At 52.0% G+C, this 13,606-nt stretch overlaps 1 non-coding gene across 1 annotated transcript; it reads left to right on the top strand.

The window, feature by feature from the left end:
• Positions 1-599: 599 nt before the first annotated feature.
• On the top strand, positions 600-702 carry LOC140386121 (U6 spliceosomal RNA). Its single transcript, XR_011933587.1, has one exon. It is a non-coding gene; the product is annotated as a U6 spliceosomal RNA (small nuclear RNA).
• The last annotated feature ends 12,904 nt before the right edge of the window (positions 703-13,606 follow it).

Below are 13,606 nucleotides of genomic sequence, written 5' to 3'. Positions count from 1 at the left end.
GGGCTCGTTGAGTGTTCTGCTGGCGGGGATGGGAGTCCTGTTGCAGCAAGGGCCCGGAGGAATGGCATAATAATTTTGTCTATCGCTTCGAAAAAGGCCTTGGGGATATAGATCGGTATCTGAACAGGAAGAGGAACCTTTGCAGTACGTTCATCTTGATCGTCTGGGAAAGCGGGAGTGCATCCCATCTCTGTCGGTCCTTTTTAACTTCCTCCGCCAGACTGATCAGGTTCCAAACTCAGTCGCTGCCCTTTTTCCATGCATTGAGTGTATTTGTACATCTAAACTTTAAAAATAAACCTTTTTAAATCCTCCCCTCTTCCCTTACTTTTGGGAAGCTCCATTTATTAGGGCATTCTTCCATCCCCATGTCCATGCTCAAATGTTAAATATCACTTTCGGTCTTCAGATACTTATAAATTTGTTGCTCATTTCTAACGCGGATGATTTGGAGCCTGCGCTCTCCATCCATGCCCATTGCATAGGTTCAAAATCTGGAGAGAATTGAAAAACGCAACCCTCTCTGGCAAGATTGGGATTTGCAATTCCCACTGCCGGTGGAATAGTGTGAATCGCGTCACGGGAGCCTGGGAACCTCATTTTAATACATTAGCAAAAACACACTATACTAAAATTAGAGAAGATTAGCATGGCCCCTGCGCAAGGATGACATGTGAAGCGCTCCAGACTTTCCTCCTTCATTGAATATTCACCGAGCGCTAGCATGACGTCTGCCTTTGCCATGTCCTGCAAAAGCTGGCAACGAATGGAATGGGAGGACATCCACCGCCTATGGCCTTTAAAGTCACCGTCGCACTGAACCTCTATGTGAGCAGTTCATTTCAGGGCAGCACCAGTGATCTGTGTGGCATCTCCCAGTCAGCCGCACGCAAATGCGCGAGGGAGGTGACAAATGCTCTTTATGCGAGGGCCTACTTATATATCAACTTGGACCAGGAGAGCTAGGGCGCCAGGGCCATGGGCTTCGCCCGTTTAGCAGGCACGTCCCAGGTGCTGGGTTGATAGACTGTGGTCTCCAAGGTGTCATGCGGTGCCATTCATGAACCACAAGGGATTCCACTCCCTCAGTAGAGCAGCACAGTTGCTTCACAGCTCCAGGGTCCCAGGTTCGATTCCTGGCTTGGGTCACTGTCTGTGCAGAGTCTGCACGTTCTCCCCGTGTCTGCGTGGGTTTCCTCCGGGTGCTCCGGTTTCCTCCCACCGTCCTTGCCCTTAGCGTCCAAAAGGTAAATGGGGTTACTGGGGTACGGGGATAGTATGGAGTTGTGGGCTTAATTAGGGTGACCTTTCCATGGGCTGGTGCAGACCCGATGGGCTGAATGACCTCCTTCTGCACTGTAAATCCTATGATGAATGTCCAGATCGTTTGTACCACACAATGACAGACTGCAGGTGTGTGCCCATTTCCCAGGGACTGCCCCTGACAGTTACATTTTGCAGTGCTCCAATCAATGGTTTCCAGGGGGGCAAGTATGGTCTGGGCTTCCCGTCTGCTTGCCTTGCATGGAGACGAAGATGGAGTTAGTACTCCACAGGGATAAATGATAGGAAATGTTTACTCACGTGAGGTTCGATGAATGACTGTGTCTTTAAGGCTCTCACTTTTGTTCGCTACCCCCACTTTGCCATCAGCACAGGCAAGGTTGGGATCCTCCCTGACCAGCTCAAGGCTCTTTCCTCATGGCGGGGTTGGGGGGGGGGGGGGTTGCAGAGCTCTCTCTCGAGTCCGGGTAGCTGTGCCCTCTCACACCAATTGTGCCCGATTTTGCCCTGTGGAGATAGATGTGGTGAGTGTAGGGGAGAGTGCAGCCAGCTTTGATGGTAGAGCATGGGAGCAGGGATGTGAGGAGCAGAGTTGGGGCTAGGAGGTACCATGGGGATTGAGGGGTGGGGGGGAGAAAGAGGGCCTCATGACAGGTGGGCAACGTGCTAGGTGGATGGTTGAGAGATCACTGGGAGGTGCGAGGGTAGGTGAAGCGGGTGCAGTGAGAGACTGAAGGTGACAGACTTACCCTGGTCCGCGCGAAGCAGGTCATTCATTTTTTCCAGCATTGCTGCCCCGTCTTCTGGAGTGAGCTGGCACTGACTAAGGCTGCAATGCCCTCCCAGGCAGGGGTGGTCACCTTGCTGGTGCGACGCTTTCGAGCCTGGGACACCATCCAAAAGTCTGGTCAGGTCACCCTCCGAGAATCTGGGAACAGGCTTCCTGGCTGCCAAATCACTGCAACGGATTGGGAACCAATGCTGGGAAAGAGTTTAATCAGAGCTCCCCAGTGATTGTAGTGAGTAAGCTTCCCCGGAGCGAGTGAATCTGCGGGAGTCTACTGAGAGCACGGAGTGATTCACTTAGTTTGCTTGAAAGGCTCAAAATATTGCGAGAGATACAGCAGGCGCAGTCGACAGGACTCGCACTGTTTTTCTCACTCGGAACATTGCCATTTTTTGATAAGATTCCACCCGACATGTCCTCTTTCTATTTGATCTCCACCCTTTGCAGTTGTGTTTACTTTTGTTTGGGTGATTGCCTTAATCAGTAATGCCAGCAGGTGGCACACCTGCACTGGGAATTGAGGCGACCTCCCTTTGACAAGTCTCTGGCCAGGGTTATACTTTTTCAATTTTACCAAACTATTTTATCAGACAGAAGCAATTCTGTCTGTGTTTCCCAGGCCACTTATATTGTGGAGCCGATTCCACAGGAGTGACGGCATCAGATAAACAAATGCAGTAAAGGGGCTTGTTCGACTGAATTGCAGTTTTGCGCTCTTCATCATACAGCAAAATAGTAGAAAAGATGTGACATTGTGTTCCCAGGCATTTCAACTGTGAAGAGAATTATTCTTTTCACTCAGGCTGAAACGGTTAAATGGTGATCTGATAGAAGACTTAGGGCGGCACGGTAGCACAGTGGATAGCACTGTGGCTTCACAGCTCCAGGGTCCCAGGTTCTATTCCCGGCTTGGGTCACTGTCTGTGCAGAGTCTGCACGTTCTCCCCGTGTCTGCGTGGGTTTCCTCCGGGTGCTCCGGTTTCCTCCCACAGTCCAAAGGTGTACACATTAGAGGGCAGCATGGTGGCGCAGTGGCTAGCACTGGGACTGCAGCGTTGAGGACCCGGGTTTGAATCCCGGCCCTGGGTCACTGTCCGTGCGGAGTTTGCACATTCTCCCCATGCCTGTGTGGGTTTCACCCCCACAACCCAAAAGATGTGCAGGTTTTATGTGGATTGGCCACGCTAAATTGACCCTTAATAGGAAAAAAATAATAATTGGGTACCCTGGGCGGGATTCTCTCAGCCCGGGGCCGGGTCGGCGAATCCCCGCGGCCGGCGCGATTCGCGCCACGTGATTCTCCGCAGAGCAGAGAATCGGCGCCGGCATAGTTGGTGCGGCAGCGGTCAGGGGCCGCTCTACACAGCCGGCCCGCCGATTCCCGGCCCGGGATGGGCCAGAGTGACCGTCGTAAAAACGGCGAGTCCTGCCGGCGCCGTCCACACCTCCTCCCAGCCGGCGGGAACTCGCCGTGGAAGGGTCGGGGCGGGCCTCCGATATGGCCTGGCCGTGTTGACACCGTCGAGAAACGCGACGGTTTGCACTTTATAGGTGGATTGGCCATGCTAAATTGCCCTTAGTTTCCAAAAAGGCGTAAATGGGGTTACGGGGATGGGGGGTGTGGGCTTGGGTAGGGTGATCTTCCCAAGGGCCGGTGCAGACTCGATGGGCCGAACGGCCTCCTTCTGCACTGTAAATTCTATGACTTCAAGGTTTTGAAGAGTTATGACAAGGTTCTTTCCACCAGTGGGAGCGATTGTAACCAGATGAGGGCAAACATAAGATAATCACACAATAAATGAAACAAGGCGAGAAAGATCATTTGTGTTCAGAAGGAGTTTATGTTCAGAAGGAGTTTAGAGTGTGGCATTCTCTGCCACAAGCTGTTGCTGAAACAGTGTCGGTGAATCCATAAATTCTTTCCAAAGGAATGATATTTCGGTTTAAAAATGAGAAATGCCAAAGGACATGGAGAACAGATAGTAAAGTGGGATTAGACTAGGTGGTTTGGGGCGGGGGGGGGGGGGCGGGGGGGGGGGGGGGGGGGGGAGTGACTTGCTGGACTAATGCAGCTGCTTCTGAGCTGTAACATTCTGAACACTATTGTGATGGGATTTTCCACTCCCGCCGATGGCAGCCCCTGTGGCAGGGGCAGGTTCCCCAGCGGCAGGAGATGGAAAGCATGTAAGATGCCATAGACATTGGTGGGACCAGAAGGACCTGCTGGTAGCCAAAGCGGAGCTGCCTCCGCTGCCGAATGACACACAGCCGAGGGGGGTGGGGGGCAAATCCCGCTCATCTCCTACTTAAACCATTTCAGGGGTTTAAAATTGCCATGGCACACAACTGACCAGTGACTAGGTAAATAATTAGCCAAAGTCCACAAAGGACCATAGTTAGAATGCTGCTTTGCTCAAGAAAGGTGCCAGTCTGACCTGACATCAGTTAAGGTAAGAATTCCTTCTGCCCAGATCTTCAGCTAAAATCTTCTTTTTTTTAAATCAATTAAAAAAAAAAAAAAATTCCAATTAAGGGGCAATTTAGCGTGGCCAATCCACCTACCCTGAATATCTTTTGGGTTGTGGGGGCGAGACTCATGCAGACACGGGGAGAATGTGCAAACTCCACACGGACAGTGACCCGGGGCCCTGATCGAACCCGGGTCCTGTCGCCACCAGAGTTGACCACTTCCCGACTTAAAATGGAGAACAGCAAAGGCTGAAGGGAAATTCAGCCAACACAGGCAAAAACTAGCAGGTGCAAGTTACTGTGTATTAGACTCTGCAGAAACCCAGACAGCATAGATACAAGCAGCCATCTGCATAGTAATGTAGCAGCCATCTACATAGTAATGAGCGATCCCCGGGAACAATCAAAACATTGGAGATAAACAAAGCCAAGCCAGACTCCTCGGCGCCAGCAGGAGCCAACACAAAAGAGGTTAACGGACACCTCAAGACCGCCCATCGATCAGAGAACAGCTCCAGTATTGGAGAAATCGAACCAAGCGATTGGAACAAAGTCCAATCACTTGAAACCAGGTACGGGGTCCGCCCCGAAAGGCGGGAAACCCCTGGGGACTATAAAGTAAAGCCCCTAAGTTCAAGTCATCCTTCTTGACAGGGTCACTCAGCAACGCGAAGCAACACCCAAGAGTGACCTGTCCAAGCTGCCGCATCACTGAAGTAAGTCTCAAGTCAACGCTCGCTACGAGATAGGCGCTCCTAGCTACCAGTCCATACCAGCTTTTGAATCCCGCAGTTTCAGAACCCGAACGAAAGGCCATTTGTTCCTCTGACCTGGTGGGCCAGTCTGAAGCTAAGTATAGGCCTGTTAGTTATAGAAATAGCCTAGAAAGTAGAGTTTATGCATGAGTAGTGATTTTCTGTGTATAATAAATGTGTATTGATTTGAATCTTACTAATTGGTGTGTTGAGTTATTGATCATTACTTGAACCTCGTGGCGGTATCATAAAGATACCTAGTGACTCTAGAGCAAAGGATATAAAACAGAGCCAATTGAACCAACCAAAAGTTAGCAACAGTCCTTGGTGCCGTGATGCAGCAGTGCTAACCACAGTGCCGCCGTGCTGCCCCCATCTTCAGCTGAAATGATTGTGGTTTTTCAAAGACGTCTACTGCCTCTTGTGATCAGTGATTCAGGGGACATTTTTAAACACCTGCTGTAAATGTCCGTTATCTGAAACGAAATGGGGCAACACGGTGGCACAGTGGTTAGCACTGCTGCCTCACGGCGCTGAGTACCCAGGTCACTCTCCATGTGGAGTTTGCACATTCTCCCAGTGTCTGTGCGGGTCTCACCCCCACAACCCAAAAAGATGTGCAGGTTAGGTGGATTGGCTATGCTAAATTGCCCCTTAATTGGAAAAAAATAATTGGGTACTCTAAATTTATTTATTTTTTATCCTAAAAGATGGTTGTCAGCTTTTATTGAATTATAACAAAAGTTCCCACAATTTCTGAGAGCACGACTTCCGGTGGCGGCTATGAAGGAGTAAGTCGCACATTTGGTGGCTCCCGCTCTGGTCGGACTTTTGGACCTTTCCCCAGTTTTTCTACCGGACCGGAATTGTAAAACAGATGTTAGCGGCAACTGTTTACTGAATTCCCACCGGTGCATGGAGAGAAGGACCAGAGGTGTTCGTAAGGGCAGAAACAAAAAGATAGAGACGGCTTGGGCTGAAGCTGCAGCGGGAGACAGCATGGCGGAGGTTCGGACCTCTGGCTTGTCGACCCAGCTGTCTATGGAGCAGCTGATGCAGGTTATTCAGGAAGGCTTTGCTACGCAGAAACAGGACTGCTTGGACCCGATAAAAGAGTCGATTGAGCGGTTGGAGCATAGATTGGACGCCCAGGATCGGGCGATCCAGAAGGTGGAGAAGGCGCTGGTTGAGCAGGAGAAAAATCAAACTGCGGTGGAGCTGGAGGTGGGGATGCTGAGGGACCAGCAGAAGAAGCTCCTGGAGAAGGTGGAGGACCGAGAGAATAGGTCCCGCCGGCAGAACCCAAGAATCGTCGGGCTCCCGGAGGGGTCCGAAGGAATGGACGCTGGGGCATACCTCGCAGACATGTTTGTGAAGCTACTGGGGGATGGGGCATTCTACCGGCCCTTGGGAGGTGGATGGGGGTGAGGAAGCCGCGAATGGGAGACTCCGAGGGCAATGGTGATGAGATTCCACAGGTTCTCGGATAAGGAGCGCATTCTACAGTGGGCCAAGCAGACACTGAGCTGTAAGTGGGACATGTATCCTGCGGATCTACCAAGACCTGAGTGTGGAAGTGGCCAGGAGAAGAGCAGGCTTCAACCAGATCAGGTCGATCCTTTTTAAGAAAAAAAGGTGAAGTTTGGACTGTTGTATCCGGCCCGTCTCTGGGTCACGCATGAGGATCAGCACTTCTACTACTTAGAGTCGCCCCAATCAGGGAGATAGTGGAGGGCTTGAAGGCCATGCAGGCGGGTAAGGCCCCAGGTCCGGACGGGAACTCAGTGGAGTTTTATAAAATGTTCTGGGGGATAACAGGGCAGGTGTTGTTGAGGATGTTCAATGAGGCAAGAGAAAGAGGGGTGTTGCCCCCGACGATGTCACAGGCAATGATTTCACTGATTCTTAAGCGGGACAAGAACCCGGAGCTGTGTGGGTCCCACAGGCCGATCTCCCTGTTGAATGTAGATGCCAAGTTGCTGGCCAAAATCTTGTCCTCCAGGATTGTGTTCCAGACGTTATTGGGGGAGGACCAGACGGGGTTTGTTAAGGGCAAGCAGTTGGTGGCCAATGTAAGAAGGCTGTTAAATGTGATCATGATGCCCCCTGAAGGTAGGGAGGTGGAGGTAGTGATCACATTGGATGCAGAAAAGGCTTTTGATCGGGTAGAATGGGACTGTGGGAGATTCGGGCGGGGCTTTATTGACTGGGTCAGGTTACTGTATCAGGCTCCTGTGGCAAGTGTGGATGAATAGGACAACAACGGACTATTTTAGACTGCACTAGGGGACGAGACAGGGATGCCCCCCTCCCCCCTGTTGTTTGTGCTGGCTATAGAGCCGTTGGCAATGGCTCGGAGAGCCTCAAGGGGCTGGAGGGGACTGGTCCGGGGGGGTGGGGGTAGAACACAGGGTTTCGCTCTATGCGGAAGAACTGCTTCTGTACGTTTCGGACCCAATAGAGGGGATGGAAGAAATCATGAGGACTCTAGGGGAATTTGGCCGGTTTTCGGGGTATAAGCTTAATATGGGAAAGAGTGAGATGTTTGTGGTCCAGGCGAGGGGACAGGAGAGGCGACTGGGAGAGCTGCCGTTTAGGTTAGTAAAGGAAAGCTTTAGGTACCTAGGCATCCAGGTGGCGCGGAAATGGGACCGGCTGCATGAAGTGAATCTGGCCCGGCTGGTGGACCAAATGACAGACGATTTTCAGAGATGGGTCGAGCTTCCGTTGTCTCTGGCTGGGAGGGTGCAGACGGTGAAGATGACGGTCCTCCCGAGATTCCTATTTGTATTTCAGTGTCTCCCCATCTTTATTCCGCGGTCCTTTAAACGGGTCAACAGCGTGATCACGGGCTTCGTCTGGGCGGGCGCAACTATTACTGGGCGGCTAAAATAGCCATGATCAGGAAGTGGGTGTCGAGGGAGGGGTCAGCATGGGTGCATATGGAGGTGGCTTCATGCAAGGGCACCAGTTTGGGGGCGTCTGTAACTGTGCCTCTGCCGTTCCCGCCGGCACGGTACTCCACTAGTCCCGTGGTGGTGGTGGCCTCGAGAGTTTGGGGCCAGTGAAGGTGGCATGTGGGAGCATCGGTCTGGGCCTCAATCTGTGATAATCACTGGTTTGCCCCAGGGAGTATGGACGGGGGGGGGGGGGGGGGTTCAGGTTATGGCGGAGAGGGGGGATTGAGAGGATGGGGGATATGTTTATAGAGGGGAGCTTTCCGAGTATTGAGGGCGTTGGAGGGAAAGTTTGGGTTGGCGAGGGGAAACAAATTCAGGTATCTGCAGGTGCAGGACTTCCTTCGTAAACAGGTGTCAACCTTCCCGCTCCTACCGCTAAGGGGGATTCAGGACAGGGTAGTTTCCAGAGGTGGGTAGGAGAAGGGAGCGTCTCGGGCATTTATAAGGAGTTATGGGGTCGGAGGAGATGCAGACCGAGGAGCTGAAGCACAAGTGGGAGGAGGAGCTGGGAGGAGAGATAGAGGATGGTCTATGGGCAGACGTGTTTAGAGTCAATGCATCTGCAACATGTGCCAGGCTCAGCCTGATACAGTTTAAGGTTGTTCACCAGGCTCACATGACAGTGGCCCAGATGAGCAGATTCTTTGGGGTGGAGGACAGGTGCGCAAAACGTGCGGGAGGACCGGCGAACCATGTCCACATGTTCTGGGCATGTCGAAGCTTAGGGGATTTTGGCAGGGGTTTGCGGACGCCATGTCCACGGTGTTAAAAACAAGGGTGGCGCTGAGTCCAGAGGTGGTGATTTTCGGGGTGTCAGAAGACCCGGGAATCCAAGAGGAGAAAGAGGCAGACGTTCTGGCCTTGTAGCCCAGAGGTGGATACTATTAGCTTGGAGGGACTCAAAGCCCCCGAAGCTGGAGACCTGGCCATTGGACATGGCTAGCTTTCTCTGTTTGGAGAAAACCAAGTTCGCCTTGAGGGTCACTGTTAGGGTTCACCCGGAGGTGGCAAGTGGCAACCGTTCGTCGACTTTTGTGGGAAATTAATAGTCAGCAGACAGCAGGGGGGGGGGAAAGTAGTTTAGATTAGGGGTCAATAAGGGTGGGACCTGTACGAGAGGCAAATGGCTTTTGCACTATGTTTATGGTTTCATGTATATGGTTTATTTTGTTGTCACTATCCCAAAAATACCTCGATAAAATGTTTTATCAAAAAAAAAATTCTCAGCACCATTTCTTATATTTTCATCAAACTTTAGTGACAACCTTCCATCATAAACTTTTTTGTCTCTCCTCCTCTGGGCCAATCGGGGCCGTAAAGTGGCCAATTAATGGTCATTTATGGGCCTCCTCCCGCCGTTGCTGGGTTACTCATGGCAGTGGCAGGTCACAACCAAGCACCCAGCCTGGTTTGTTTCACTGGGTGTTTGTAAGTTACAACAGCACCTACACTTCAAAAAAATACACCATCGAGTGTAAAGAGCGTGGAGATGTCTGGTGGTCATGAAGAGCTCTAAATAACACAGGTGTAATTGTTTCAACTGATATTTGGTTATGGTCGGATGGTAAAATAAGGCAGAGGATCGATGTCCTGTCTAATGGACTTGAAAGCAAACTACACGGGATTTTGTTGAGCTGCCGAGCCGATACCAACATGGATGGCATTCCGAATACCAGAAAATCCTTCAAGCAATGAAGACGGCAAACCCATTTCTAATCTCAGACACAACAACATGTGAAGCTGAGGGCATAGCATTCTCAATGTCAGCATGAATAGACACTGTACGGATCGTGTTCCAGCAGCTACGTGGCTAAAGTCAACAGGGAGAACACACTATGATGTGCTTCCCATGTTGGTTATATTAGCTTTGTAGTTGCGAACTTGAGCTATGCTCACTCATCTTCTCTCGTTCACCCCCTTCGCCCCAAACTCCTCTAACACCTTCTTCTCACTCTCTCTCTCGCAAGGCACCCCTTCGTCTTTTCTTTTCCTCTCTCAAGACTCTGCACTGAGCAGCTCCTCACCCTTAATGGTTACAATCCCCATCGCAACAACCCCCAATTTCTCAACCTTGCCATTTTCCTTCAGCTGTCTATTTTACCCCCACTCAAATTTTTTGTATTATTCCCCAGAGAGCCGTGGAGGCAGGGTCGTTCAATATTACTGTCTTACAAGGGCGTTAAAGGTTATTAGGGGTAGCTGGGAATGTGGAGTTAAGCCGACAGTCCGATCAGCTGTGGCCTTGTTGAATAGCCAAGCAGGCTGAAGGGCCTGTAAACTGGTGTGCTTGGCACTGCCTTGCCTCAACTTAGCCATTAATTGCAAGATTGAGCAAGTCTTATTTTCTTCTACCAAAACTACCATCTTCTACTCTAGGCCATCTCAGTTATTATACAATCCAAATTTCCCAGCGAGAACAGGCGTAGACTCGTGTCTAATGCATCCACAGTTCATAACCTACCAAAACCTAACATGTAGGCCCAGCAATGAAGATTGTTCATTTAAATTAGATATTAGAAGGCTGTTCCACCCATGTTATGAGTCAGTGGCTTCAGGCAAAGAAGAGTGTAATTGAAGGGGAATGCACCGCTTGAGACCAGGTGCTATTGGGAACCAAACACCTTTATGAAGGGCGTTCTTTTATGCCAAATGTTCTCACTTCTCCCCCCTTACTGTACTGGGGGAATTGCCTCCTTACGAGTGATGCACGATCAATGACCACTAAAGCGAGGTTGTAGTCCAACTGAAGGCTTTAAATAAGCTAGATGTTTCCCGCAGCAGCTCAGGTACAGAATGAAGGTTGCTGGGGCGGCACGGGCTCTTATACCCCACATTGCAAGGCGGAGCTACCATACAGCTTGACCAATAGGAAACATACAATATCTACCATATCTACCAACGGTGTTCCAGCATTACCAGGTACTGTAATACCTCTACACAGACTACCACAGGAGTGTGGCGGGGGTGGTGGCTTGATATTACAACATGGTAACGTGGTAGAAATTATATGGAGGTACCGTAATACCTCCGTACAGCGATTTGTAACTATTTACAATTTTATGATTCATAATTAACTATACACTTTAAAAATGAAGCAATCAGTCGATCGGGGGCCCTGGTCGTCCTCTGTGATCTTCGAAGCTTCGGTGGTGACTCTGGTGAAGGCTCGGGCGTCTGACTCCGGGAGCGTGGCCTCGATCTCTGTGGCAACTTCGACACCCCTGGACGGCGCTGTTGGGGAAAACACTGACCTGGGAAGGGAGCGTCTGCGGGGTGCGTCAGTGGGTGGGGGCCTAGACGGGGCCGGCGGAAGGACCGATCCTCCTGTAAGGTGCACTGGTGGGAGGGAGGGTGGGACTGGTGGCTGCGGTATGGGTGGGGCTCCGGCGGGCGCCAGGTCTCGTAGGGAGACCGTATCTTGTCGGCCGTCGGGATACGCCACGTAGGCGTACTGGGGGTTAGCGTGGAGAAGGTGGAGCCTCGCGACCAACGGGTCCGACTTGTGCGCCCGCACGTGTTTTCGGAGCAGGATGGGTCCGGGAGCTTCCAGCCAGGTCAGGAGCGAGGTCCCAGAGGAGGACTTCCTGGGGAAGGCTAGATGATGTTAGTGAGGTGTTTGGTTGTGGTACAAAGCAGTGACCAGATGGAGTGGAGGACATCCGGGAGGACTTCCTGCCAGTGGGAGGTTCCTAGACCGTAGGGCCAGTAGGACGGTCTTCCAGACCATTCCGTTCTCCCTCTCTACCTGTCCGTTACCCCGGGGGTTGTAACTGGTCATCCTGCTCGATACCCTTGCTGAACAGGAATTGACGCAGTTCGCCGCTCATAAAGGAGGACCCCCTATCACTGTGTATGCAAGTGGGGAACCTGAACAGTGCAAAGATGCTATGGAGGGCCTTGACGGTGGTGGCGGTCATGTCGGGGCAGGGGATGGCGAATGGGAACCGGGAGTACTCGTCAATCGCGTTCAGGAAGTACGTGTTGCAGTCGGTGGAGGGGACGGGGCCTTTGAAGTCCATGCTGAAGCGTTCAAAGGGAGGGGAAGCCTTTATCAGGTGCACTCTCTCTGGCTGGAAGTGCGGTTTGCACTCACTGCAGATTTGGCAGTCCCTGGTGGCTGTCCTGACCTCCTCAATGGAATAGGGCAGGTTGCAGGTCTTGATGAAGTGGAAAAAGCGAATGACCTCGGGTGGCAGAGGTCCTTGTGGAGGGCTCGGAGGCAGTCCATTTGTGCGTTGGCACATGTATAGCGCGACAGGGCATCAGGAGGCTCGTTTAGCTTCCCGGGACGATACAAGATCTCGTAGTTGAAGGTGGAGAGTTCTATCCTCCACCGCAAGATCATATCGTTTTTTATCTTGCCCCGCTGTGCATTATCGAACATGAAAGCACCCGACCGTTGGTCAGTGAGGAGAGTGAATCTCCTGCCGGCCAGGTAATGCCTCCAGTGTCGCACAACTTCTACTTTGGCCTGGGCCTCCTTTTCGACCGAGGAGTGGCAGATTTCAGAAACATGGAGGGTACGTGAGAAGAAGGCCACGGGCCTGCTCGCTTGGTGGAGGGTGGCCGCCAGAGCTACCTCAGACGCGACGCTCTCGACCTGGAAGGGGAGGGACTCATCGATGGCGTGCATCGTGGCCTTTGCAATGTCTGCTTTGATGCGGCTGAAGGCCTGGCGGGCCTCCGTCGACAGGGGGAAGGTTGTGGATTGGATCAGGGGACAGGCCTTGTCCGCATAGTTGGGGACCCACTGGGCATAGTAAGAGAAAACCCCGAGGCAGCGCTTCAGGGCCTTGGAGCAGTGAGGGAGGGGTAACTCCATTGGGGACACATGCGTTCAGTGCCGGGGCCTATAACTCCCCATTTCACACTACATAGCTGAGGATGGCTAGGCGGTCAGTGCTAAACACGCATTTATCCTGGTTGTATGCAAGGTTAAGGATCTTTGCGCTCTGGAGGAATTTTCGGAGGTTGGTGTCGTGGTCCTGCTGGTTGTGGCCGCAGATGGTGACATTATCGAGATACGGGAACGTTGCCCGTAAACCGTCCCGGTCAACCATTCGGTCCATCTCGCGCTGGAAGACCGAGACCCCGTTGGCGACACCGAAGGGAACCCTTAAGAAGTGATAGGAGCCGCCCATCTGCCTCGAAGGCAGTGTATTTGCGGTCACTAGTGCGGATGGGGAGCTGGTGGGAGGCGGACTTGATCCACCGTGGAGAAGACCTTTTAATGCGCGATCCTGTTTACCAGGTCGGATATGCGGGGGTGAGGGTATGCGTCCAGCTGCGTAAACTTGTTGATGGTCTGACTGTAGTCGATGACCATCCTATGCTTCTCCCCGGTCTTTACC

Source organism: Scyliorhinus torazame, chromosome 11 (genome assembly GCF_047496885.1).
Source record: "Scyliorhinus torazame isolate Kashiwa2021f chromosome 11, sScyTor2.1, whole genome shotgun sequence".
Taxonomy (NCBI): Eukaryota; Metazoa; Chordata; class Chondrichthyes; order Carcharhiniformes; family Scyliorhinidae; genus Scyliorhinus; species Scyliorhinus torazame.
Note: the sequence above shows the minus strand (reverse complement) of the source record. Positions and strands in the feature narration are given on the sequence as shown.